We start from the raw sequence: 24,854 nt of genomic DNA on the forward strand, positions 1-24,854 counted from the left end.
GTTGTTACACTGCTAATGATTAATTTGCATGTAGCATCTGAAGAGGAATGAGGAGAAAGTACCATTGTGCTACCCCCTTTATGAAACACAAAAACTGAGTGAACCCTGATTTTTAACATCACAGAGTTCATAGTCCTGCAGCACTTATTCAGCTATTGGTATTTAAGACAGTTTGCTGTGTCCACTGGCACTTCATTGACCTTAAATGAGCACCTCATGGGAATGGCAGTTTTCTCATATTCTGCTGGGTATAAGGTTGGGAGAAAAAGACAGAGGGAAGAGACGTATTGGGCAAGCAATATTGATGGATACAGATTAACCCAAGCCAGTTCTATGCAAGTGAGTTATTCAAATTTATATTTGATATTTTTCACACTGATTGTTCCCTTTGCAACCTGAAACTGGACTTAGGTTGGTTTGAAGGAATAGTTAGAGCTACTAGCTTTGACTTTAATTGAATTGTGGAATGATCAAATTTATAGTTACAGGAACACCTTGGTTTTAATTCAAAGCTATCAGAGGGAATTCACTGTTTGGGGTTTGGAAGGATAATCACAGAGTATTGAGTTGAAAGGGCTAATATTGCCTCCAAAAATGCAGAGATTTCCACAAAGAACGTCATTACCATCTTCTTATCAGCACTCATTATGCTTGGGGAAAAGCTTCTGTCTAGATTCAGAAGCCACCTAATGCTTCTGCAATTTCATCTTTACAATTACGTTTTAGCAGAGCATCAGCAGAAGAATGCCAGTTGACAATGACTAAGCAGAGGGAGAGTAGTCTATTTTTTTTGCAGCAAAGCATTTTTATTTTTTCATTTCCTCACTTACCCACGCTATTTGTCTCTTTCCATCATCTGTTTCGTCTCTTCAGAAATCCAGGCTGTGAGCTGTCTGTGGCAAGCACTCATTTTTCATTAACAGTGCAGGTAGCTACTCATATAAGTAAATAAGTAATAAAAAGTCTTTGTCACTCCTCAGAAGATAAAACATTTAGTGCAAGTATTGAGACTCCTGCTTGTGTGTGAACATGCTACATTGAGATTCCAGGTGGCTACAGATCATTTAGATAGATCTAGAAACTCCAGGACAAAATTACCTCAGAATTCATATGTGCTGAGTTGAAAAGACTACAAAGCTCCCTGTTGTGTATTTCCTGGGGGAGAAAATCCAACAACCCCAAAAGAGAAAAACAAGGACTGTCATGTTCTGACAACATTAATGGTAATGGCATACTCACCTGTATGTTTAATAACTTTAGAAGGGATTTATAACTTTATGTTTGACTACGTCAAAGGTGTTGAAATCTAGGTTGATAATCAAAAACATTTCGACTGCAAACTTGTTCTCTTCAGATGTTACAAGAAGGCACTGAATTCATCTAATTAACTAAGTAGATAAGTGAACCAGACAATTATATAAGAAACTTTAGCTACAACAGACTTCTAAGGGATTTGGCAGATTACTGGCTGCTAACACTCTCATAATCACTGTTAAAATCTGTAATCTCTTTAACATCTAAAAACTGGAACCAAACTGAACAAAACTGAAAAATTATTCAGAAAAGATAAGAAATCTTTTTGCTACAGCCTTCAGTACTTCCGTGAAATATAAAAGGAAATGAAGGAGTTCAAGAACATTTCAGAAGAGGCTGATGAAATGCAAGTAGTGATGAAATACCTCCTGTCTTCTGTCCCAGCTTAAAATTGAAGATCCCACGTTTACTCCAAACCAATATTTGTTAAGAATGCTCTGTCATGGGGTGCAGGTTGTGTATCAAAAGAGTAATAACAAAATCAGAGAAGACTGAATGGTGGATCTCATTATTTTCTCCATTGTTAAAAATCCTGCATATCTATTCAAATATTTTTACATCAAATGACTGTTTTAGTATATTCTTGTTTATTGCAAAATTTCCTAACAGGTTAGAGGCACATAATCAGGTTTTTTGTACTTATGTTTTCATCCAAAGTAGAAGGAACTGGTGAGCTTAGCTAGATTGTATATCTTGATTATTATTGGTTTTCCAGACAGAATTGCAAGATTTTTTATGAAGATAATATTATCAAGCAGGCTCATGGATTTTTGTCACCCATGATTTTTTTTACAAGATTTTGTAGATTCTCTACGTATATAGATTTAGAAAGGGTGAGCTTTCTATTGGATATAAGCAGCCCTAATACACAAGCCCAAAAGTAACCCTAAATGTGGCGATTCAGCATGAACCCCAAACTCCAACAACTAGCCTGTTCACAGCAGCTAAGTGATTTTCAAAGAACTTCACTAGTTCTTAGATTGCAAAGTTGATTATCTAGTATTTTAATGGAAAATTAAATCAAACTGTTATGTGAGATACTGTTGAAGAAAACAGAGTCCAAGACTGTGATCCTTCAACATTTGCTAATGTTAGCATCCGATTGTGGAAAAGAATAAGAGAACTCCAGAGTGGAGGTAAAATAACTAATTTCAGATAGATGACATGCTTCAGATTAAGACTGAGGCAGTCTCAGAGAGGTCATGGATTAGGAACACAGCAGAAATGCAACAGAACAAGCAAGAAGAATATATTCATACCGTTAATTATGACTGCTGTTGTAGAGATGCTAACTTTTTGGTCTCTCATCTATTTAGATTTCAAAATAAAGGTCGTGTAAAGGCTGAGCAGACAGAGGGAGAAGAGGGTTCCCTGGGGCAACTGCAGCTGAGATCTTTGGTCAATCATTCCAGAGAATCATCTGGGCCTCGGGTAGGAACAGCAGAAAAACTGCAAAGGCAATATAATCAGCAGGTAGTGTAACGGGACTTCATTGGGAGGGTTACCAAAACCTGCTCTCAGATTAAAAAGAGCAAGGATGGACATCTGACTGTTTTGTAGAGAAAACGAGACTGGTAAGCAATGTAGTGTATCTCCTGTCTTAACAGCAGACTGAATATAATTCAAAGTCTTTGTGTCTCTGAATTGGCTATCAGAATTGCAGATACTACCAAAGCTGTCACTTTTTCAGTAATCTGTCTACAGCTATATATAAGAGTCTAACTTAGGAGAACAAAACTGAAGGTCTTACCCAGTGCTGGGACACACAGAGATTCATCCTTCAATAGGTGCAAATGATTAACCAGATGCCCAACTCCAGGAGCTTTGGCCCAAGGGACACATGGTAAGCTTTTCCAACTCCAAAACAGTATAATACCTGAGGTTTGGTGTGGCTTTGCCCCAAACAAAGGAGGTGATGATAACTGCTCTCACTCACATCACCAAGGTCCCTGTGTAGCCTCTATTGCATTGTGACCCACAGAAAGACCAAAGTTATAATTTCTTCCCTGAGTCTGTCTGGACCACGTGTCAATGCTTCTGGGTCGGCTACAGCATCTGAAGTTTTAGGCACTGTCTTTCTGCTCAAGCAGGGGAAGGCCTGTGTTCATTAATCCAGCTCTACTGGGTTCGGTCCCTGTAGTTGGGGGGTTGTTATACTACAACTATATCTTCTGCTAGGACAGATGGGCAATATCAACAACGGTTCTTTGTAAACAATTAAGAAACATTTTTGAGCAGAGGCCAGCGTACCCACCATCATGGTAAAGTAGTTAGCCTGTCTTGGGTTTCATTCCTGTTGGTCTGATTCAAAGAGAGAGAGAAAGAAAGAAAAAATATCATTCAAGAACAAAATGGGTCCTATATTTGGATGTAAAAAAAGCAAAGCATGCATTTTTAAAAAATGGAACTGGGCTTTACTGAGGCAGTGCTCTAACATTTTGACACACCATGTGGACCCCAGTGTAAAAAAAAGAAAAAAGAAAAAAAATAATAATGCATATGTGTGGTAATAATCTGCACATGACTGGTTGCTGTAATGTGCACTGCTGTACTGCCAGCAGGGAAGTGAGTGATTGCCTCTCGCCTACACAATGGACGCTGGCTTTGCCTCACATGGTTTTTCAGCAGGAGAACAAATAAGAGGGGGTGGAAGGAAAAAACAAAAACCGCTGCCTGACCCTATTGCCTCCGAGCCCTTGAGCCTTGATTAAGTAGTCGATAAGAAGTTTTCTGGTTTGTTAAAAATTTTTAGGTGGTCTACTGCGCCCAGTGAACTTGCTAAACAAGAGATGAAAGGCAGCTACCTGCCTTTTGCTTTGACCTCTGTGTCTTTTAGCATAGGTGGTGAGACACATGCCACGGGAGCTATGCTCATTGGGAAAGTTTTTACTTGCTTTGCTAGTCTGGTAGCTCATCCAGAGCAGTTTGATATTCAAATGAATCTGTCAGGAACAAGAGTGTGGTGCTTCAGTTCTTGCTTGAGCCTGATGACATTGATTTGTGAGCATACTGCTTGACTACGGGATGTGTGACAGATAAATTTTATCAAAATTAAGGCACAATTAAACATTTCATCTTCCTAATTACTGGCTGTAGATTCAGCCTGATGACCATGTGCTGTAAGAAATCAGCGACCATTACACATTTTAATGGAGCACAGCTGTCTTACAGCTTGGTAATATTTGCACAGTGCCACAGAACTGTAATTTATGATAAAAAGAAAAAATGTGTATTGGCTCTTTTTTGCCAAAATAGATTAAGGATTCATATACTTTAATGAGATTTGGACCTAGCCTTGGATTATCGTTATAAATGATTTATGTGCATGTTGGTGGACTCCTGTAGTTTCGAGTTGATTTGTGTTTTGGTCTACCAATATGTAATTCAATATTTCCTTTTGTGCCAGTATTTGTGTTCTCTCCTTTCCCCGCTCCCCATTTCAGTTCTATTTTTTCTGCCTTCTTAGAAAGAAAGGCAAGTGGGAAAGTTAAGAAAGCATTGAGGCATTATTTCTAGGAGCCTCCCTCACAGCAAAACCCACTACTGCAATCCCTCCCCTGCTCCCTCACTCCACACCCGGAGCACAGAGAGGAGAGAAGACAGAGAGGTGAGGGCAATTGAGTGACACTGGACTATATCAGGGTCACTCCTGCAGCCTGGAAAGCAGGACACAGGGGAACAGATGCTACCTGAACCCCTGCTCAGGCAGAGACCTGCTTGAGCGTTGCTGTATCTCAAGGCAGAGTATCAAAATTCTTCCTCCTGCTTGTTTAAAGCATGACCTACAAAAGGGTTTTTGCTCCCCCACTTGATATTTCTCCTGCTCCAGTCAGTTTTTCCAGAAAAGGTGCTGTTTCTCTAAAGGAATGTAAACCACAACAACATATGTACCCAACTTATAATTTTTGGAACCACCTTTCTTCTGTGTTCTTTTCTTCAGTAGGTTTCTTTCACAGATTATTTAGAGAGTATGTGGAGCAGGGGAAATGGCGAAGATAAAATTAGGTGGTTTATATAAACATGTGAATACATACATACATATTTACAGTGGCTGTGTTTGTATTTGTACCCGTTTTGTTTTTCCATTAAACTCAGTGAACCAAATTAACACTAAGTTTAACTACCTAGATTTCCAAGGAGTCACACTTAAGTCCAGAGTTTGGCCCCATATGTTGCAAAACCCTGAGATCCATATGTGCAGATGATAAAAGAAACTAAATTCTAATTTTCATAATAAAAAAAAAAAAATCCCATCCAAGCTTGATTTACTTCAGTGTTCATATGCTGGAATGTTTCATACTGTACCAGGTTGCATATGCTTGCACACTAATTCTCAATTGCCGTATGCAGTTTGTGACAACCATCTGCTAAGACCTCCCTTAGAGTTCTTTCTCCCACTCAGCCCAGCTGAAATAAAAATATGGACAGAAACAACTTCTGCAGGGAGACGAAAAAGTTAATAGGGAACTTGGAGTTAGACGGCATATCTGATTCAAATTCAATTGCTCCTACAACTTATGCCCTACTTATAAAACATTCCTGAGGTGTAAAACATTAAATATAACTGAAAACTGTAAAATAAAGCCATACTTCCTTTGACAGGCTTGACTGTGGTAGAGAGGTAATAATAAAATATGTACTCACAGTGCACATGTGTTAGCTAGCTCACACTAACCACTCTAAAACAGCAGCTTAGACTAACTGTGTATAGCACCTTATCACATTAAAGCACCCTAAAGCAGGAGGGGGATGAGTGGTGAGAACAAGAGGGTGTGAGAGAGGAGAGGCTGAAAAATCTGCTCTCAGATTCATCGTCAGAGAAGTCATTCCATTTAAGCCAATCTCATAAAACACTCTGGGTGTCGGCTTCTCCTCTTCAAGCCAGTGGGGCAAGCCGGTGACAAGAGCATTTGAAAATCAGGCACTATGGGTGAAGGAAATGAGGAGATGAACAAGTGATGAACAATGATAGGGGAGGGAGCTATGGAGTAAGGAGGTGAAGATGGACCGTTATCTTCAAGTATCTAATAATCTCCAGTTTCCCATTTCATCTTATCATGCAGTAATGGGTTAAATTCCTCATCACGTGGGTATTTTTGGAATACATGATACAGGAGAGAGACAGAATTCGAAAGGCCAAGTAGTCAGACCCTTGTCCCCAAGCAGGAGTGGCTACACTGAAGCCATGGAGTGCAGGTGGCAGTCCCAGCAAATCAGTGTTTAGCTAATTTGTTCTTTAAAACTTCCTGATACAATAAAATTGATCTGATCAGATTTTTACTAAGAATAAATCTATTTCTATGATTTAAAGCCTCATGCTTGTTGCTGGAGCATCAGCTGTCATGGAAAAAGGCGATGGTGGGTTTTCTTAGTGCTGCTTCTCTGCACATTTGCTGAGGTCCTGGTAGCGTGGAGAAGAAGTAGAGACAACTCCAAGTGACTTCTGGGCAAGATATTTGTATCTACCTGCCAGTATGATGTTCATCTAGTTAATAATAGCATGATGGTTTTGTCCCATGTTTGGTTTGTGAGAGGAGACTAACACCCTGAGAGAATAATTAAGAATTGTACATTTTGAGGTGGAAATCTCGAGTCTTGGTCTGCATTTCTGTGATGACTTTACTTCAGCAGGTTTTCAGTGTAAGTGTGAGAAAAAAACCAATCCCAGGAATGAAGCCTAACAGTTCAAGCTTAAAAGGGGGAAAAGAGAAAAGGGAAAGGAGGAATAATTTTAGAACTGATGAGAAAAGCATATGTGGAACTCACGTTTTGTTAGATTTTTCAAGCCAACACATCGGTGTATTTGTCAAACACAGTGTTCCTAGGTGAGATTGTCTCAGGTGATAACTTAGTTTTTAAAGACTCAGTAAGTCATAAGGGATTTTCACCCTAGGTATTGTAAGGCTGCACATATGTAAAACTTGAAGCTGAAATGGTTTTGAAGTATTTTAAGAGCTTTTGAAAGGCTGGCATATTAAGCTATATATCAATCTGTCCCCCACTGGTTATTATCTCAACAGCTGCTATAAGTGTAGCCTATCAATTTTAAATATAGGAAGAGCAGTAAATAGTATATTATGATATTCCAGATGGAACACTTAAAATAAATGGAAATATCCATATATTTGAGAGTTTTCTACAGCACCAGTATTATATCATCATTTTCTGTAGGCAGTGTAACAATCCCTTATCCCTACAGCATTAAAAAGTTTGATGATGTGGATCAGTGGAGAACTGATGACAACCAAATATTCAGCAAGACTTTTGACTCTAGAAAATGTTTGAGGTTTTGATGAAGGAGTGGAAGAGAGGAAGGAGTGTACCAGACTCTGGTCTCTGGACTCTGGGATCTGGTGTCCCTTCTTCTAGGTTCTTTCTATTCCTGCCAGCTGTTGGTATTCTCTATGAGGCCATGGCATCGTGAACCATCTATTGCTGACTTGTAGCGCATAGTGCCTTGAGGGGTGTCTGCTCTAGAAGAGGAACAACTACATTAAAAGGAACGAGGGAGATGAGCAGTTATACTGACCCAGCATTTCTGATGATTCTGTGATTCTATTGTATATCCTACCACAAAATATGGAAGATAAGACAAATGCCACAAGGTAGTGTAACTCTCATTGTGCAAAGGAGCCTTGTCTGTCACTGCTGGTTTTCTGTACAGTTGAGTTGGCACTAGAGCACCAGGTTCTTTGGCGGATGCTTAGGAAAGACATTCAGCAGGCTCCAGGAAATACTGTTTGTACTTCATGCAAATGTACTTCACTTATTATCCACTTCAGTTTTCCTCATCTTTTTGAAAGCCAGTACCTCGATGTGATTCTATGAGAAAGATCTAGGCAGCAACTTTAACATGAAATCTACAGCACTATATAAGCAGTAAGTATCTGCTACTCTTGTTCCTACCTTTAAACTCCAGAATCTTGTGCTCTAGGAGGTGCCACAGCTGGATAAGAACAAAAGACCAGTTGGTGATATTCATTTACATAATTTATTTGGTGTTATCTTACTGCCTAGCAGCAACCTGGGATGCTATTAAACATAAGAGTGGATAAATGTATGGGTTTCCTCTCTAGAATTAATGAAGCTAATAGTTCTTCCAGTGTGTATACCTGTAGCTTTTTTGAAGCATTTGTTACTGCTGTGGTTCTGTGTTTAAACTGCTAGAATTAATTAAAATTGTAATTAGACTATAAAGCACTCTGAAATTGTGATCAGGCAAGCCCCTATCTCCTGTTAGTCTCATATATAAAGCAGTTTCTGCCCAGTGGTCAATTCTCCTTCATGCCAGTGGAGATACAAAAATGAACTGCACGTGTGCTTTGTCAGGCATGATGTAAGGGAAAAGATTCAGCCCACATCTCTCCTGAAAAAGAGGTACTATGGAGATGGATTATGCAGAATCACAGAATAACATAACTGGCTCCTTTGTAATGCCGCTGGTTAGCAGCAGGTACGTGTTCTGCTACTGTGTCTCAACCGAGGGTCAAGGATCTTCAGCTTACTGATAAAAACCTTTTTTAACCAGGATTGCACTTGCTCACTTGATCATGACAAGAGATTTGTGGATTTACACTTCAGTCTTCAGCAACTTTCCTGGGCAAAGTCAGCTACAAAATAAACTTCCTTTTGTAAATAGGAAAAAAAACTCTTAAAACTCTCCACTTCCCCAGAGCCCGGGCCACTATAGTTCATAGAAATGTAGGTCTCAAATGACCAGTCCAGCTTTTCTAGCTGTTGGACCACAGCTACACCACAGCCTTATTTCCAGAGAATATGTTATTTATTTATAAGGTATCCCACTTAAGTAGTCAAGACAAAAGTGACACTGGAATTAATTGTGAGACCTTCCTTAGCACCCAGTTCATGGAATTTCGAGTGTTAACTTTGGGTGCAACCATAGCAACCCTGTAGTTTTCAAGAAAATTTCCATCTATTGACACCAGTGTGAACTGCTGAAAGCAATCACCTGTACGTTGCTCTGCATGTGCTGAGAAGAAACACATTACAGGATGCCTATAACCACATAACTCAGTATCAGTGGCAAGAGTCGCTATAGGAGAAACTTGATAAGTGGATGCTGAAAAAGCTCTGGCAGATTAGTTCCTCTTACTAGTCGGTGTTACTGTAACAATATATCAATCTTTGTAAAGTAATACATTGCCATTCACAGGTCTGTGTGCTGCTTTTATTCTTCAATCATTATATCTATGCCCTTCAAAGTTACAGCTGATGGACCTTCTGTCAAGACCCAGATCTTTAATCAATGTGACTCCATCTTACATTTTTTGAACACCAGAGGCCTTGAAAAAGTTTGATGCAGCTTCCAGGTAAAGTTCAATCCACATGGCTGAGATTCCTGAAGTATTTCCTACAGACAGCTCCTCTCCGACACATTTTAACATACCCAATGTCCTTTGTATTTGAAGAAATAGAAGACCAAAGTTGGAAAGTCAGGCATTGTTGCAATAGAAATGTGTTTTACAGAGCTCTGTTGCCCACTAAGAGACTGGGTGCAAGACCTATAGTTAACCCCCTCAATTTGGAAGAAAGAAGACTTTTACCAACAATGATGAGTTCCTCTCCATCACAATAACCTCGTATTAAATGTATGTTTATGAGCATTTGTAGCCTAGAACATCAAGATGAACAGGTCTTGAGGAAAAGAAAATTTGTGTTAATATTTTCTGGGACCAGCAACAGTTTCATTAATAGAGAAACATCCTGATGCTTATCTCAGCTACAATATGCATGCACTGACACAACCGCATCAGTGACATCAAGTTATTTACCACTGTAAATAGCTGTAATCACCAAATGATGCTAGGGAAGTAGGATAAACTGAGAAGGCCACTGTGGGTCTGGAAAATTCTCTATTTTCCCCAGCTATAGCATCTGACCTCAGAAAATACAATCCTTCTTTCTATATGTCTTGCTTCCCCAGCATAAAACTATTCCATCTTTCTTTTTATACACATACATAAACACGCACACAGGATTAGAATCTGCCCCGAAGTTCTTTTTTTCATAGCACTTGCCAATGAGTGCCAGTTATTTGTAAAATAAATAAATACTAGCCACATTATGATATTAATTTTCTTCAGAAGGGAATGTTCCAGAATCCTAATAACTGCATTTCCTTTGTCTCTTTGAGTTTTACCCTTTACATGCAAGATTATTAAATATAGTCATTAAACAACTTAAACAAATAATAAGGTAATTATAGCAGAAGCCAGTTCCTTATGGTTAAGTTAAAGTGCTATGTATCAGATATGTCAATGTGATCTGTATAATATCAAAAATTTGAACAATGAAAAATAACATTATCAAACATGAAAATCCATTAATGCTGGTCATTAGGTTTTAACTATGCTTTTAGGGTTGTTAATGTGGAGAAGGGGAAGACACTTCGACTGACCATGCCTAATGTCACAAGCATGCAGCAGAATTAAATTCTTTATTTTCTCAGCACTCAATAAAGAAAACAAGAGCATTGCCTATTAAAATATAACACGTCTGATGAAAAGATTCCTTATTTTCCAGTCCCTTACTATAGCTTCTATCCAGAAATTGTACTGCAGGTACTACATTGCATATATAAACTGACCTGTCAGGTTTTTGGCAATTTATGGGGCTGGTCAGCCTGTACATTCGTGCAGTTTTTTTGTTGCAATGAGATGTAATGGCTTTTCAGCGCACCATAAGCACAGTTGTGACCACAGGCTCACTAGTGTCATTTTGTGTGCAGTAATGAAGCCTGACGAGTGGTCTCCTGCTTGCAGATAGCCGGCTGTTGTCCTAAAAATGCAAACCATTGCCTCAGGCCATGGAATCAGGAACAGGCAAAGGACAGTGGCACAGGCACGACTCCCCACTGCTCACCCTCCCTTTAGCACACTGTACTTGGATGCAGTAGAATAGTCTTTACCCTTGTACATAAGGACACAACGAGTGAAAGTGATAAAAGCACTTGTATGAAGGCCATGTTGGAAATCAGGTTTTGTGAAGTTGCTGAGATGATGTTCAGGAAAAAATACCTATTGCCAATACTTTTTCCTCCATGCACAGTGAATCCTTTGAGAAAAATGATGCTACTTCATCATCTTTTCCTTTCCTGCTTTTTTTTCCTGTAGAAATATTTGTGCAGGAATGTGTGTACATGCTTATTTATATTTATTTATATTTTGAGAATATGTACTTACACCCACACTAGCACACACACACACATGCATACATATATACAGAGAGACAGAGCTAGCTAGCAGGCACAGAAAATCACTGGAACAAGCCTCGCTGCTTTTTTTTGCAGCTCATCAATATTCCACAGCCCGGGAAGGCCAGGCATGCACAGGGGTTCGCACTTCCCACAGCACAGCCTGCCCCACCGCAGATCCTACTCCTCATTTTGACACCCAAGGGTCACTAGAGAGCCACTCTGAGCCTGATAGCACAGTGCTGGGAGATGGTTTGTTTTCCAGAGAAAAATAAGTCGGTCCTCAGTCTGCTCTGATTTAATTAAGCCTCTTTCCATACACCAGGCACCACCAAGCCCCTTTGGTGCTCGTGGTAGGTAACTCTCTAAATCCTGAAGCCTGAAGAGTGTTTTGCTCTTCAAGAGGGTAGGAACTGCTTTTGTAGTTTCCGCATGCACACCCAGTGTTTCATAAACAACCAAAAGTTACAAAACTGTTTCAGTTATGACCTCCTTGTCATACTCCTTTTCTCACCGTTTCTTAGCTCTCTGGGAGTCATCCTTTCCCCTAAAACTTTTCATGCAGTGGAAAGTGTCTTTGTAAAACATCATGTTAGAGGAGAACTGGAGAGGCTGCACCTTGAATACTGTGTTCACTTTTGGGCATCTCACTACAAAAAAGACATTGAGGCTCTGCAGCATGTCCAGAGAAGAGCAACTAAGCTGATGAAGTGTCTGGAGCACAAGCCTTATGAGGAACGGGTGAGGGAGCTGCTCAGGCCGGAGAAAAGGAGGCTGAGAGGAGACTGCATTGCTCTACAATTACCTGAAAGCAGGTTGTAGCAAGGTGGGTGTGCATCCCTTTTACCAAAAAACGAGTAATAGGACTAGAGCAAATGGCCTCTAGTTGCTCCAGGGGAGGTTTAGATGGGATATTAGGGAAAATTTCACTGCAAGACTTGTCAAGAGCTGGAAGAGGTTGCTCAGGGAGCTGGTCGAGTCACTATACCCAAAGGTGTTTAAAAGACATAGATGTGGAGCTTAGGTGGTCCAGTGGTGAACTTGGCGATGTTAGGTTAAGGCTTGGACTTAGTGATCTTAAAGGTCTTTTCCTACCTAAATGATTCTATGATTCTATGGAGCCCAAGGTTCTCACATTTTTCTTGGCTGAGACCATCCAAATCTTCATCCTCGAGATATTCGTCTGCTCATCTCACAGACTGCAAAAAGCTGCAGTTTACTCGGTGTTTCTCACACAGAGGTAGAGTTGAGTGGTGCATAAGGCTGAGGAATATGGCATGAGGGAGGCAATACAGGGGACTGCTTGCCCAAGAGTTACATTTTTATCTTAGAAGTGAGACCCTGGCCCTCAAATATGAAAAGTAGACCACCTGTTCTTACATCATTTTTCTTCTGAAATATGAGGAAATATTTGTAAAATATTAGGTCTACTGCAAACCACACTTGGCACAAACAAGTTCATCACATGTGACACAAAAATGGCAAAAGGAAAAGCAGCAGTGTCCATTGCAACAGCCAGTCAGTAACATGGCTTATAAGAAATGCATTAAAGTTGTCTTTATTTCTTAAGTGTATATCTTAATATTGATATTTTTGAAATGTTAAATATAAATCAGAAAATATATAGAATGTACAGCGTTGCCTTGGGAACCTTTACTTTCTTTTTTTTCCATTTGTGAAATTTCATGATAGAAGCTCTGCAAAGTTAAGGTAGCATTAACCCAGTCTCTGGGTATATATAATACAGAATGCTTGAACTTCTGGGACAGCAGCTATTTCTATGGATACAGTATGTTGAACAGACATGGAACAAAGAAAACCAAAACAGTTGGTTCTCTGCTGTCAAGGAAACAAGCTGCTCTTTCTGCTTAAATATCTCTTACCAAAACTAGCAGGGAAAAATCCTCCAAAACTCGAGTTTGCACTTAAAAAGAAGAATTCTGAATTACAGGCACTGAAATTAATGTATTTTCAGATATTTCTATAAGTGATAGCGTTATGTCTGATGCAGGTAAATCAACACATCTTTCTGAAAGCTCCTAAGGTTAAGTTTCTTCTTAAAGGTAAATATTAATTAATTTCTTAAGAACAGTAGGAGTCCAGAATGAAAGTGAGAAAGCATTCTGCAGTGTTCTGGTTTTTATGTTGCATGCAGATTACTTGTTTAGATTAAATTATATTATTTTTGCTCCTGTAATTCAAACTCCATTTTTTTTCCCTATTGAAATCATTAGGAACTTTTTACTTTAAAATATCAAAAGCTAAATCTTATATTTGTTGAAAACCAGAGTATTTTAATGGGTATTTTTATTTCAGAAGTATTAAAAGATGTACTGAATAGAATTGCTTCATCCGATATACAGCGTAAGTGAAGATGAGCATCTATGTTATTTGTGATGCTTCCAAGGTATAAATGACATGGAAGACAGCAGATACTCAGTAACATCATTAAGGTTACATGAAAGAATGGGGCTACAGGAAAAAAGTGAAATTACATAACATTTTTTAAATCTTGGAGTTACCTCCTGATGAGTGACATTCTGGTTCTGGTTGCAGTCCTTCTGAGCTTCACGTTGAGCAATTGAGCTTTAGTGGAGGATATTGCAAGACTCTCAGGGAAGCACCACAATGGAAAACAGGTCTCTTCGAAGACCCTAAGAAATACCTAAAAATACCCTAAGAAAAAAACAGTGATGTCACTCATACAACATAAGCTCACATTTCTAGATGTGTAAGTAGACCCAAAAGACTCAGCTAACTTTGAAACAAGTTCACAGACATGAATCTTTGCCTCTTCAGGGCACCATTTCTAATTTGAACCAGCGACCACAGAAGAGCTTGAAGGCAAATGACCTACTGAGTTAAAGTTGGCTTTGTTTTATAAGCCATGTAGGCCTTCTCTGGCAAGCTGGTAAGGTTATATGTATGATGCCTGGATACTGAGTGTCTTCCCAGCAGTGGGTGTTCTCCATGCACATGTTCTCAGCTCCCAGTAATGGTTAACGTTTGTTTATCCAGTATTTTACCCCTCTGTGTTCCCAGTAATGGATAATGTTTGCTTATTCAGTATTTTACCCCTCTGTGAACAGGGCTTGAAGTAAACTATATCACTCCTGTGCATTCTTCCTGTGGGCAAAGGAGCCTGGGTGTATAAAACAATCTTGTGTCTGCAGATAGCATCTGCCTTGATAGGAACTTAGAGGAAAATTTAGTGCATTTGGTCCATCATGTACAAGTGGTTAAGGTTGATTTTTTATGAGAATCATCATGAAAATCCCTGCTTCTTATAAAAAGTGACCAGAAGTAAACCCTTTGCCTAGATATTATTGCTTACTGAATTAGCCTTGTTTGTTTTGTAAGCTAACTTTTTAGAGTGTTTTTCGTGAGAAAAGGTCGTGAAACAGTTTGAAAACACAGCCCTCAAAGAACAAGAAACTGATAGATTCAAAAGGCATACTCTGAAATGTCATTAAAGATACTACATGCAGCCCACTGAGGTAAGAATTACTATTGAAGACCTAGTACTTATGCATAATTAACTTCACAGTGTCTTCTTCACAAGTGCATGGATTATAAAATTCTGTATAGTAACCTTCCTATCTTTGAATTTCCTGGCTTTTCTTACTTTGTTTAGACACTATTGTAGCAGAAAAGAGGAGTGGGTTTGGGGGGCAGGGCTAGTTTGTACACTTCTGAATATTTGAGCTGTGTTTAATCACTTTCATGTGTGAAATCCTTTATTAAAAAAAAAATCAGTTTATTTGATACTTACTGCTCTTTAGTACAGCACAGCTTGGTAGCACTAGGTACGTCTTGTTGAAAGTATGTCCATAAATATGTCCCTTGCAGCACAGAACAGCTTGTTAACTTGGCAATCCTCAGCAATTTGCTTTGAAAAGTTTGCCTCAGTTTTGATAGTCCAAATGTAGGGCAAAAACTCAGTAACTTTCTAGCTAATTTTACCAATTGACACTTTCCTCCCAGTTTTAACTGTCTGCTTACTAGAACAAGGACTGCAGTGTTTCTTCCTCCTTGTTCAATAAGCTTTTTTGCAAGGTTTTTTCATTTTTAGTGGGCTGGGACTACTGATTTTCAGGTTTTCTGATGTAGGATCTAAAAAAACCCCCAAGAGTCTAAATTCTTGAGGGAATATTATTATATTATCTTAACCATAGGTAAATAAACCCAACATCACTATTACACAGGGGATGATATTACTATGAATTTGCAGTGCTTTCAGTCTAAAGAGAATTACAAAAGTGGTCAATGCTATCTGTCCCTCTGTCACAGGCAGAATAAATGGGGCACAGAGAGGGCAAGTAAATTGTCCAGTGCCCAAAAGCCACAAAGGATCAGCAGCCTTGAGAAAAGAACAGATTGTCGCATGCCTGCTGCTGTTGAAAATTTTTACACTCCTTTTTCATTTTAGTAATGCTTTTGCCTAGCTTTGTTGGATATCCTTGTTAATGGGAGAATGGAAGTAGGATGCCTGCATTATCTCTACACCAAATACATTAGGTTAGCTTATTGGAGAAACCCTGAAGTGAAAACTCTTGAGTCTATGTTCTAATTTAACCACGAGGACTGTGATTGGAGATACTTTAGTGTGAGTTACAATGGTTAACTAAGTGAAAGATAATATCCCTTTGCCATTACTGTCTAGTAGGTCTTATTACTCCTCTGGGCATGCTCCTTAGAATAAATTAAAAGGATCCACTGAGAACCATTTTGCTTTGGGGTATTTTTTTTTCTTTAAAGATTGCCAAAAGGCGTTTGCTAGAATAGTACAGTATGTTTACAGATGCCTTAGGAAGAAAACAGCAGAGTGTGGAACTAATTGTGTTTATTCAAGATAATTATGAAACACAAATGACCATTACTTATAACAAGTCCCCTGACAGCTAGAGTTTGACTCATGGGGCCAGGATCAAACTCAGCAAAGAAAGGTCTTAATGTTAGGTTACACTGTCCATATGGACACCAACATACCAACACTAACTATTGCAGTTATTGCTTGCCCCTCGGTGCTCTTGTACCCAACTAGTGTTCAGTACAGAAGAACCACAACTGACAATTTGGAGGAGGAAAGTCAGGTGGAAATGATGAGTGCTTCAGAAGGAAGATCCTGCTGCAGTGAGAAGCTCTGAGAAATGCAACCACAGACTTTTCAGGCAATTAAAGTGGAAGTTCAGTTAGAGGAAAATGAATCATCTTTGCTGCACCAGTGATGGGCATTTAGCCTCATCAAACAATGGAATTCATAAAGCAGATCTGAAGACATGACTATTAATTCCATCATAAAGAACAAAGCTATAAACACTGCAACTGTGTTCATCCCAAAATGGTTTGTCAACTCATCTCTACATACCTACATAAGACTACTATGAATACTTCATTCTTGAATAAGACAAGAGGAACCCAGTGCAATGCAGTGTTGGAATTGCATAAAAGTAGATAAAGAAGAAAAACTGAAAAATTTCATAGTGAAAAAAATTTAATTAGATTGGATGCTATATTAAGGGAGCTAGGCATAATCTTATTTTCTGATTTTGTAGGTAGCATTGTGGTTTATTTTTTTTAACTGATCTAGGAGGTTTTCTCTAATAATACTCAAATGGGTCAATATTGTCATTACAGCTTCAGTTAATTTATTTCATTTTTGCTGTTATTCTACTTGAATTGTTTTTGCTTTGAAAAAAAAAGGAGATATTTAGACTACCAAAAAATTATTAACATGTGGTTCTCATACAGAGAAGTCATTTATATCCAGTGTGAAAACATGATGCAGGCAGTACTGCTTTTGTTGATTTCATTTCTTGGCAACTTACACAAAATCCAAAGCTCAGTAATGTCCGAAGGAAAAACAGGCAATTTCCTTATAGACCTTGGATCTTAGCTGCCCACCTGTATAACGACACACCTTGGTGAAATCCCGGTCCTTGAATTAATGTGATTTTTTTTTCAACTGTGTCTTAACATACCATGCATCTAACTTATGTTGAATGTTAAAATCAGCATTCAGATTTCAAAATTCCAGGAAAATGGATGAGTGTTAGAACTGGCACACTAATACAGAGTTGTTGATGAGGGTTGTAACCCACTAACAAATATGTTGTGACTGAAAACTGCTGGCAGTTCAAGGGGGCTTACATGGTCTCAGCAGGCAGGTGGGATCTTAGCAGTTTGCACCCCTGTTAACTAACCTCCCATGTTTCAGTCTTGGTGATTTTTCCTGGGAAAGAAAACCTCCACTTAAACTCAACAATTAATAGAGCTAGAAGAAATTGGACCGAGATCTCAAATTAATTCTCAAAAAATTTACGGATGGTTTATCACGCCTCCTGTGGTTGTTCAATTTCTGAGGTAAGTAATAGTAAGTTCACTCATATTCAGTAATGAGCCCTTGTTTTTATTGTTTGTCCTTGCCTTCTTCCATACTCTCTTCTTAAGGTACTGCCAAGACTGCAGGTTGTTGGTGATACCCCCCAGGTATGTGCTGATGCAGGAGTGACCCGCCATGAGCAGGAGCCACTTCCCTGGTGGAGGGAAACAAAAGGGAATGAACCAAGACCTTGCTCATCCTGGGGAGCAGGTGCAGGAACTATTCAGTACTTTGGGGGGCATGGCAGAAGAGCTCGCTCCAGCACCGTGGTCCAGGTGTCAGTGGCATCCAGGGAAGCGCCCTGCTTTCCACTGGCCTCATGGAAGAACCAAGCACTTCTCTGTGGAGAGTGAACAAGCAAAGTAGGTTGCTTGAGGTGGACTGAAATGATTTATGGCACTGGGTGGAATGTGGTGACTTGTTTGTGGTTATTTGAAAGGGGCAAAAGATTAGACTTCAGAAACCTTTCACCATAACATTTCTGCTACGATAGTTATTTTTCATATAATGGGTGTTGTAGTTGCAAGAAGAGAAAAATTATTTTAGAAGTATGTAAGAACCTCAGAATGAGTTTAAACATATAACTGTCAAGCAAAAAGCTTGAAAAATTTTCCCTGGGTTTTTATGTAATAGCTTCAAACAGTTTTTTGCTTAGACCCAGATATTTTCTCATTGACCTTCCAGCTCAGCCAGCTCAGACCAGAGATTCAGTCCCTCCTGCTGACAGCCATTTTCCCTGGCTGTTACAAGGACCAGGCTGTGCTGAGTTCACTGGTTTCCCAAACCATATTTTTAGCCAGAAGGAAGCCTTACCTCTGCCTTATGGAGATGAAATTTTTTTCTACCACTACACTTAATGCGACACGTTGAATGGATATGTGAGGGAAAGACGGGACAGAGGCAGAAGGCAAATAACATCCTGAGGTGAGCAGTTTATATTAGCGAGTGCTCCTTGGATATCTTTTTCAATGTGTCTGGACAAAGAAAAGAGTGGGAATTAATTTTGTGGGAGCTGCAAAATAATAACAGTGCAAAAAGAACAGCAAACTTTTTTTGGGGGGTGGTCGGCATGGTGTAGGCTTGACAAAATCTCCTCAACAGTACAGAGGATCTCTTAGCAAAGCAAATAAAAACACAGCCTGATGAGCTTGATGTCTAAGCTCAGCTTTGAGTAGACTGCCTTCTTAAATGTGGCTGCAAATGGCTTCTAGCGATGCCAGTTAACTGAGCAGAACTGGAAAGAAAAGGTCCTCTGACTGCCTTCCCCTCCTTGATGGTCATATCCAATAAGGATTAATGAACTGCCCACCAGCTGCCAGGCCCCTGTAACCACCCTGCTCTCTTCTCAGCCACCAGCTGATCCCTCTTCCAAGCCGCCGAGGTGAGAGTTCACTGACAGAGGTGGATGAGGTTAAAGATAATAAGAGTCTAAACATCCACAGGGAGTTCAGCTCATGTACAAAGTCATAATTACATAAGCCATTACCATTGTCCGAGTGAAAAGAAATTGCTGCGAGCAGGCAGAGAAAACATTTGCAAAGACAGGCTTAAGAAGCAAGGACAGAAAATGAGAGGCTTTCTCCAGTGGATGCACCGTGGCTTTAGCTGGGCTATAAAATGAGGGTTGTTTGGTTATTCAAGTAGAAACCTGTTAAATGGGTAACCTTGTTGCAGCAAATTTTAATTTTTCTAGCAGGTCTGTTCTGTCAACAGGTATTGATTCAAGCAGCCTCTGCTATTTTTACCAAATGCATTTTAGAGGCACAGGAAATGCCACTGAGGATTTAAACCTCCAGTAAGCTGCACAGAGGCAGTATTTGCAATACGCTGCTTGCTGCTTTCACAAGCTGGACAAAACTCATACATTATGGGCCAAATTATGCCCTTGGATGAGTACGCCTGATTCCCACTGCTGTCAATGTGGCTGTCATAGAAATCTGTGGGAGATCAGCTTATGCATCCAAAGAGGAATCTGGCCTACAATCTATTGTGCTTGTATTCCTTGTTACTTAGATATTTCTCATGTTTTCCTGACTCACTGTCTTTTTTGCCAAGGTAAAATAAACACATTGAGAGACATCTTAAAAAAAAAAAGAAAAAAAAAAAAAGGGTAACAGACCTCAAGTGTTTTATTTGTGTGTGTGCCTAGATAATGGATATTTTTTATCCAAGGTTTCCTGGAAAAGTCATTACATAGATAGCTTTACAGAAATCTAATATTTCTGCATCCTTTTGAGTTTTGGAGAGGCCTGGCTAATATCCTCTACAATGTAAGCAAACACGGCCTTTTCACCCCAAGTTTTACTTTGCCAATCCTCAGTTGCCCGCCGTTGATGCCCTTCCCAAAGACACTGCCTGAAAAGAGCCATTAAGGAAACATTCTGCTGCTTCCATGACACAAGAACATCCCCCCACTCTTCACGCAGGTGGTTTGTCTGGGAGTAAAGGATGATCTGGACGAAAATAGTTTGCAAATATAAAATACGAAGAAAAGCCAGTTTGGGGATGGGTAGCCTCCATGAAACTCAGGTTGAAAAAACCTTGTGCATCCCCCGTGGGTACTATTGTGAGGAACGTGGACCTGAGTCTACATGGGTGACAGCAGGAAGGAGAGAGCTTAAGGGCCATCTCTTCTGGAGGTATTCCCACTGGCCTCTCTGAACGTCTCCTGGTGTCCTGGCCACCCCTGTGAGCTGGATACCAGGCTCAAGATTTACTCCTCTCTGCATGGTTGCTTTGGACTTATTTTATTCCTAGGCAGCTCGTTGGAGTGGTAAATTTATACATGCATTCAGCATTGTCATAGTCATATCTTGCCTGAGGGCATATTGATCCTTGTTACCATATTGACTCGATGCTTTTACATCTGCCAGCAATAGGTCTACACATTTTTTTTTCTACAAAGATTGCACATTTTCCTTCCCCTGCCCCAAATATCCTTCCACACAGTCTCCTTTTATTAAGGTAAAACACTTTTTTTTTTTTTTTAATTTTAATGCAGCTTTTTAAATGTGTCACTGTTCGTTCAGGTAAAAGTTGTGCAATGATTTCTGACTCTAATGAAAACAAAGGGTAAAATAAACTGTTGGAAATTAATTAGTAACAGAACTTCCTTTCTAAATTATATGTTTATAGAAAGCATGTTTTTTGTGTGCTTTCCAGAGTGCAAGAAACAAAACAAAGGGGAAGTTACCTATTCATTTATAATTAAAACACTAAAAAATAGGGGAGCAGCAGCAAGTTGGTGACTGATATGCTTGCAGCAGCAGAATTGCCACCACAGGTAATTTCTTATTTTCACTCATGTTCTCCATACAGTTTCAACTACAAAGGTGGCTAACCAAAGCAGATGCTAGTGAGTCCAAAACAGTTCTTGCTTAACTTTTAGCATTTACTTAGCTGATTACTAGTTACAAATCTGACACACAGCAGACATAATGGTGTTCTCAAGGAGATTAAAGGATTAGCCACTCACTAGCTTAATCAGATTAATCAGAGATTTTGAACACAATATATAATTCTATCCACAGAGGGGATGCATGATAGCCACATGCTGGCCTAATTTGAGAAGGGATACTAGGGATGGACAGACCCAGACAAAAGAGAGTAGAAAAAATTGCTAGTTATCACCAGGATTTTTCTGTGTACTGCACTTGCACTACCACTTAGACACCTTATGATTTCTACTGGAATTACAAATTCACAAAATATAACCCCAGCATCAGCTGGTAGCCTACGCAATTCTATAAGACGACTAACATAATGTCCTGATATAAGCTTGTGATACTGGTATACAGTAAATATATATATGTGTTTTTCCTTATTTAATTTTGTATTTGAAAACTTGCTTTTACATTAGTGGGAAAAATTTCTTCTTTTATTTTTTTGGTGCCATAACCTCCAGAATCTGAAACATAAAGTATGGGGAAGGACTTTGTAAAATATTAAATTCTTTGTGACAAAATTGGAAGATGCAATAAGTTATTCCAGAGCAGGAAAGAGAAAGAAAATATTTACTCTCATCTGTGAGAGTTTTTACCTGTGGAGAAATCTAGTATTTTTTCCAAAAAATGTATTTCTCTTCCACATGATTCGAATAAAGGAAAAACTGGAGAGGAATCTCAGCATATCAAAACTGAGATTTTCCTGTACTAGAAGTTACTTAACAACTATAGTATTTTTACAAACAATTATTGAAAGACATGGTAGACAACATTGATATGAGCCCTGTTTTTTGCATTTAAAGAAAAAGAGCAAGTAAAAAGTCAACATAACTGATGTTATCTTAATCTATTACCCTCTTCTTAATAAAACCCCAGAACAATGTCTTCTTTCTTAATTTTTTTTCTTTTTCATTTTCCTTTTTCTTTTCCATTTCTGGGACAGTGACCTTAACAAGTTCCCGTAGCATTTCACGAAGTACCGTTCTCATGTCTGAATCATAGCTCCCTGACACACAGTCTTCAGAAAAGAAGCACTTTTAAGAAAGAAACAAGCAAATTAATTTCAATGTGCTCCAGGAAAGACACTGTAGTTGGAAGTAGGCCAGGTTTTCACTCTGAACAATGCTCTGTGCTTGGCAAAGCCCAGAAATGTGTGTCTGCAACGGTTATTCTGCTAAGATTTTAAGATTTAATAATTACAGTTCTTTAGAGGAGGAAAAGCAGCTTAGGGGGAACACAACAGCTAACAAGGAAAAGCCATGTTAGCAGCAATTAAGTGTTTGTTATGCAAAAACTGCAAAAAGAAACTGAACTCTCAGAGAGAAATGCTCAAACTGTGCAATCTGGCAGCCTGTACCCGGGGTCATGCAAGCGGTACATGTATTAAATGAGTAGAGGTGAGCGTCTGTGCTACGTGCAGGCTGCTGCCGCTCCCTTCTCTCTCAGCAAAGAGTGACTGGAGGATCGCTCTTTGCCGAGAGAATTCAACAAACCTATTTACTGTAGTCGACCCATAAGCTCAGCGTTTGTTGTCACCTCTCCGGTAGCTGCCCTGTGCCCTCTCCAGCCAGCCCCAGCCCCAATGCAGCTCCCCATGGCCTGTTCCTCTTCCTCCAGCCTCAGCAGGCGGATTTCAGACACGCAACCCGTGGCAACCAGCATCCCATCACTGCTCTCCGACAGAAGAAACACAGACACAAACATAAAACTGCCTTTGGAAAAACAGCAATTGTGCGCTCAGGCTTTGCTTTAAAGAAAGAACACATTGAATTAAATATGTGCCAAGAATGACCGAGATGGCATTGCTTTATTTTCACAAAGAATTCTCTCCTAATTGCACGTTAACTATCTTTTCATGAACAAACTTGCATCCGCCTAACACTGACAGTCGCGGAAACCCGAGTGTCTGCCTGTGCCGAGCGGGGGTAGGGGGGCTGCTTTGTGGCAGTGTCTGTACGTCTCGTGCCTGCGCTGATGGAATTATTGTTTATTTTTTTAATTTTCAGAGGTAGGTTGATGACAGCTGAAGAAGACTGTATTTGCTGAAGAGCAGCACGATGGTAGAGAGGAGCGGAGCTCCTGAGGGAGATCTAATGGTGCCTCTCCTTCCTGCACAGAGATAAAGACTTATAATAAGCGTGTATGTTCACCATCTGGCTCTGTGCATGTGGTCCTTATGGAGGCGAAAGCAGCACAATCTGTAAATGATCAGGAGCCATCGCACTCTCTCCAGAGAATGCACGATGCAATCAAGGTGACAGATGGCATGGCCGCTGCTGTGGCCTCATGGAGAAGATCAAAATCACCTTCAATAAACTCTGACTGAAATGGGCATGAGCACCTCAAAAAAGTCAGTTTGTCAGTCAAACTGCGACAGCAAGCTGCATTGGGGAAACATAGCGGCCAGCTCTCTGTTTTCAATCGTTTCCGTCTGACTGAGCCTGAACTATGATCTTTCTCAAATTGTCCTTTCTGTTTAGCTGAAGCAGGCCAGCAAATTGCCAGATTCATAGCTTTATTGAAGGAAATTGAAAACATGATGTCCTCAATTCAAGGGACAAACAGCTGGCAGGTGCTTGGACACCCAAGCACATAAAATGGACCCCTAGTCTTTTGGACAAGTTTGTCCAACTTTTGTCGAAATAAATATATATATATAATAAAATAGATATAATAAAATTCCAATTTAGGCAGGGTTTATCAGGCATTAGCTGACAGCAATTATATGGCTGCAAATGAACCTTGCACTACATATTAAATGCTGAAATGCCGCATATACCACTAATTATAGTGATTTTTGTTTCCCCATTTTTGGATTAATTTCTTACTATACCCTTTTTGCCACGGCTGCTTATCAGGTATAGGCATTAAGGGCCCTATTCTGCAAGGTTCCCAACACCCCTGCCCAGGTGGCTTAGCACTTTACAGGATCAGCCAGACCCTCCAAAGCACTTAGTTACTCCTTGCCATCCCAGCCTCTCCACTCCCCCCCATCCAACACCAGCAGCCCCAAATGCCAAATTCCCAGTCTCGCACAGGTGAGGAGGTACCTACCAGGCATTTTCTGTTAGTTATGCAACTGCATGAGTAGTCAAGAACTAGGTGAACTTCCCTCATTGAGATGGTGAAGAAATATATCAAATCCTTTTTTTTTTCTCTAATTCTTTCTCATTTTTATACTGACTCTTTACTGTGCCCTCAGCTCAATCAATCAATCCGTTATCTTTTTTAACGGAAATAAAAGTAATGTGATTTGTCACTGTTTTCAGATTTGCACATGAGGGCTTCTAGTCTGAAGTTCTATTGCCAGGCTGAAGCAAGAAGGACATGTTGAGAGCTGACAGAGGAAGAGGACAGCCTTCCTCATGCCAGCGGGATCCTGCCCCGAGACCTTCCTGGGGCCCACCATGGGTCAGCTTTGGTATGAGAACTGCATAGATGGCTGCACCCCCACTCCATGTGGCAGATGGTCACTGTCTTTCTCAGTTTGCTAGCTTGCATG

The sequence above is a fragment of the Cuculus canorus genome, chromosome 2 (assembly GCF_017976375.1).
Source record: "Cuculus canorus isolate bCucCan1 chromosome 2, bCucCan1.pri, whole genome shotgun sequence".
NCBI lineage: Eukaryota > Metazoa > Chordata > Aves > Cuculiformes > Cuculidae > Cuculus > Cuculus canorus.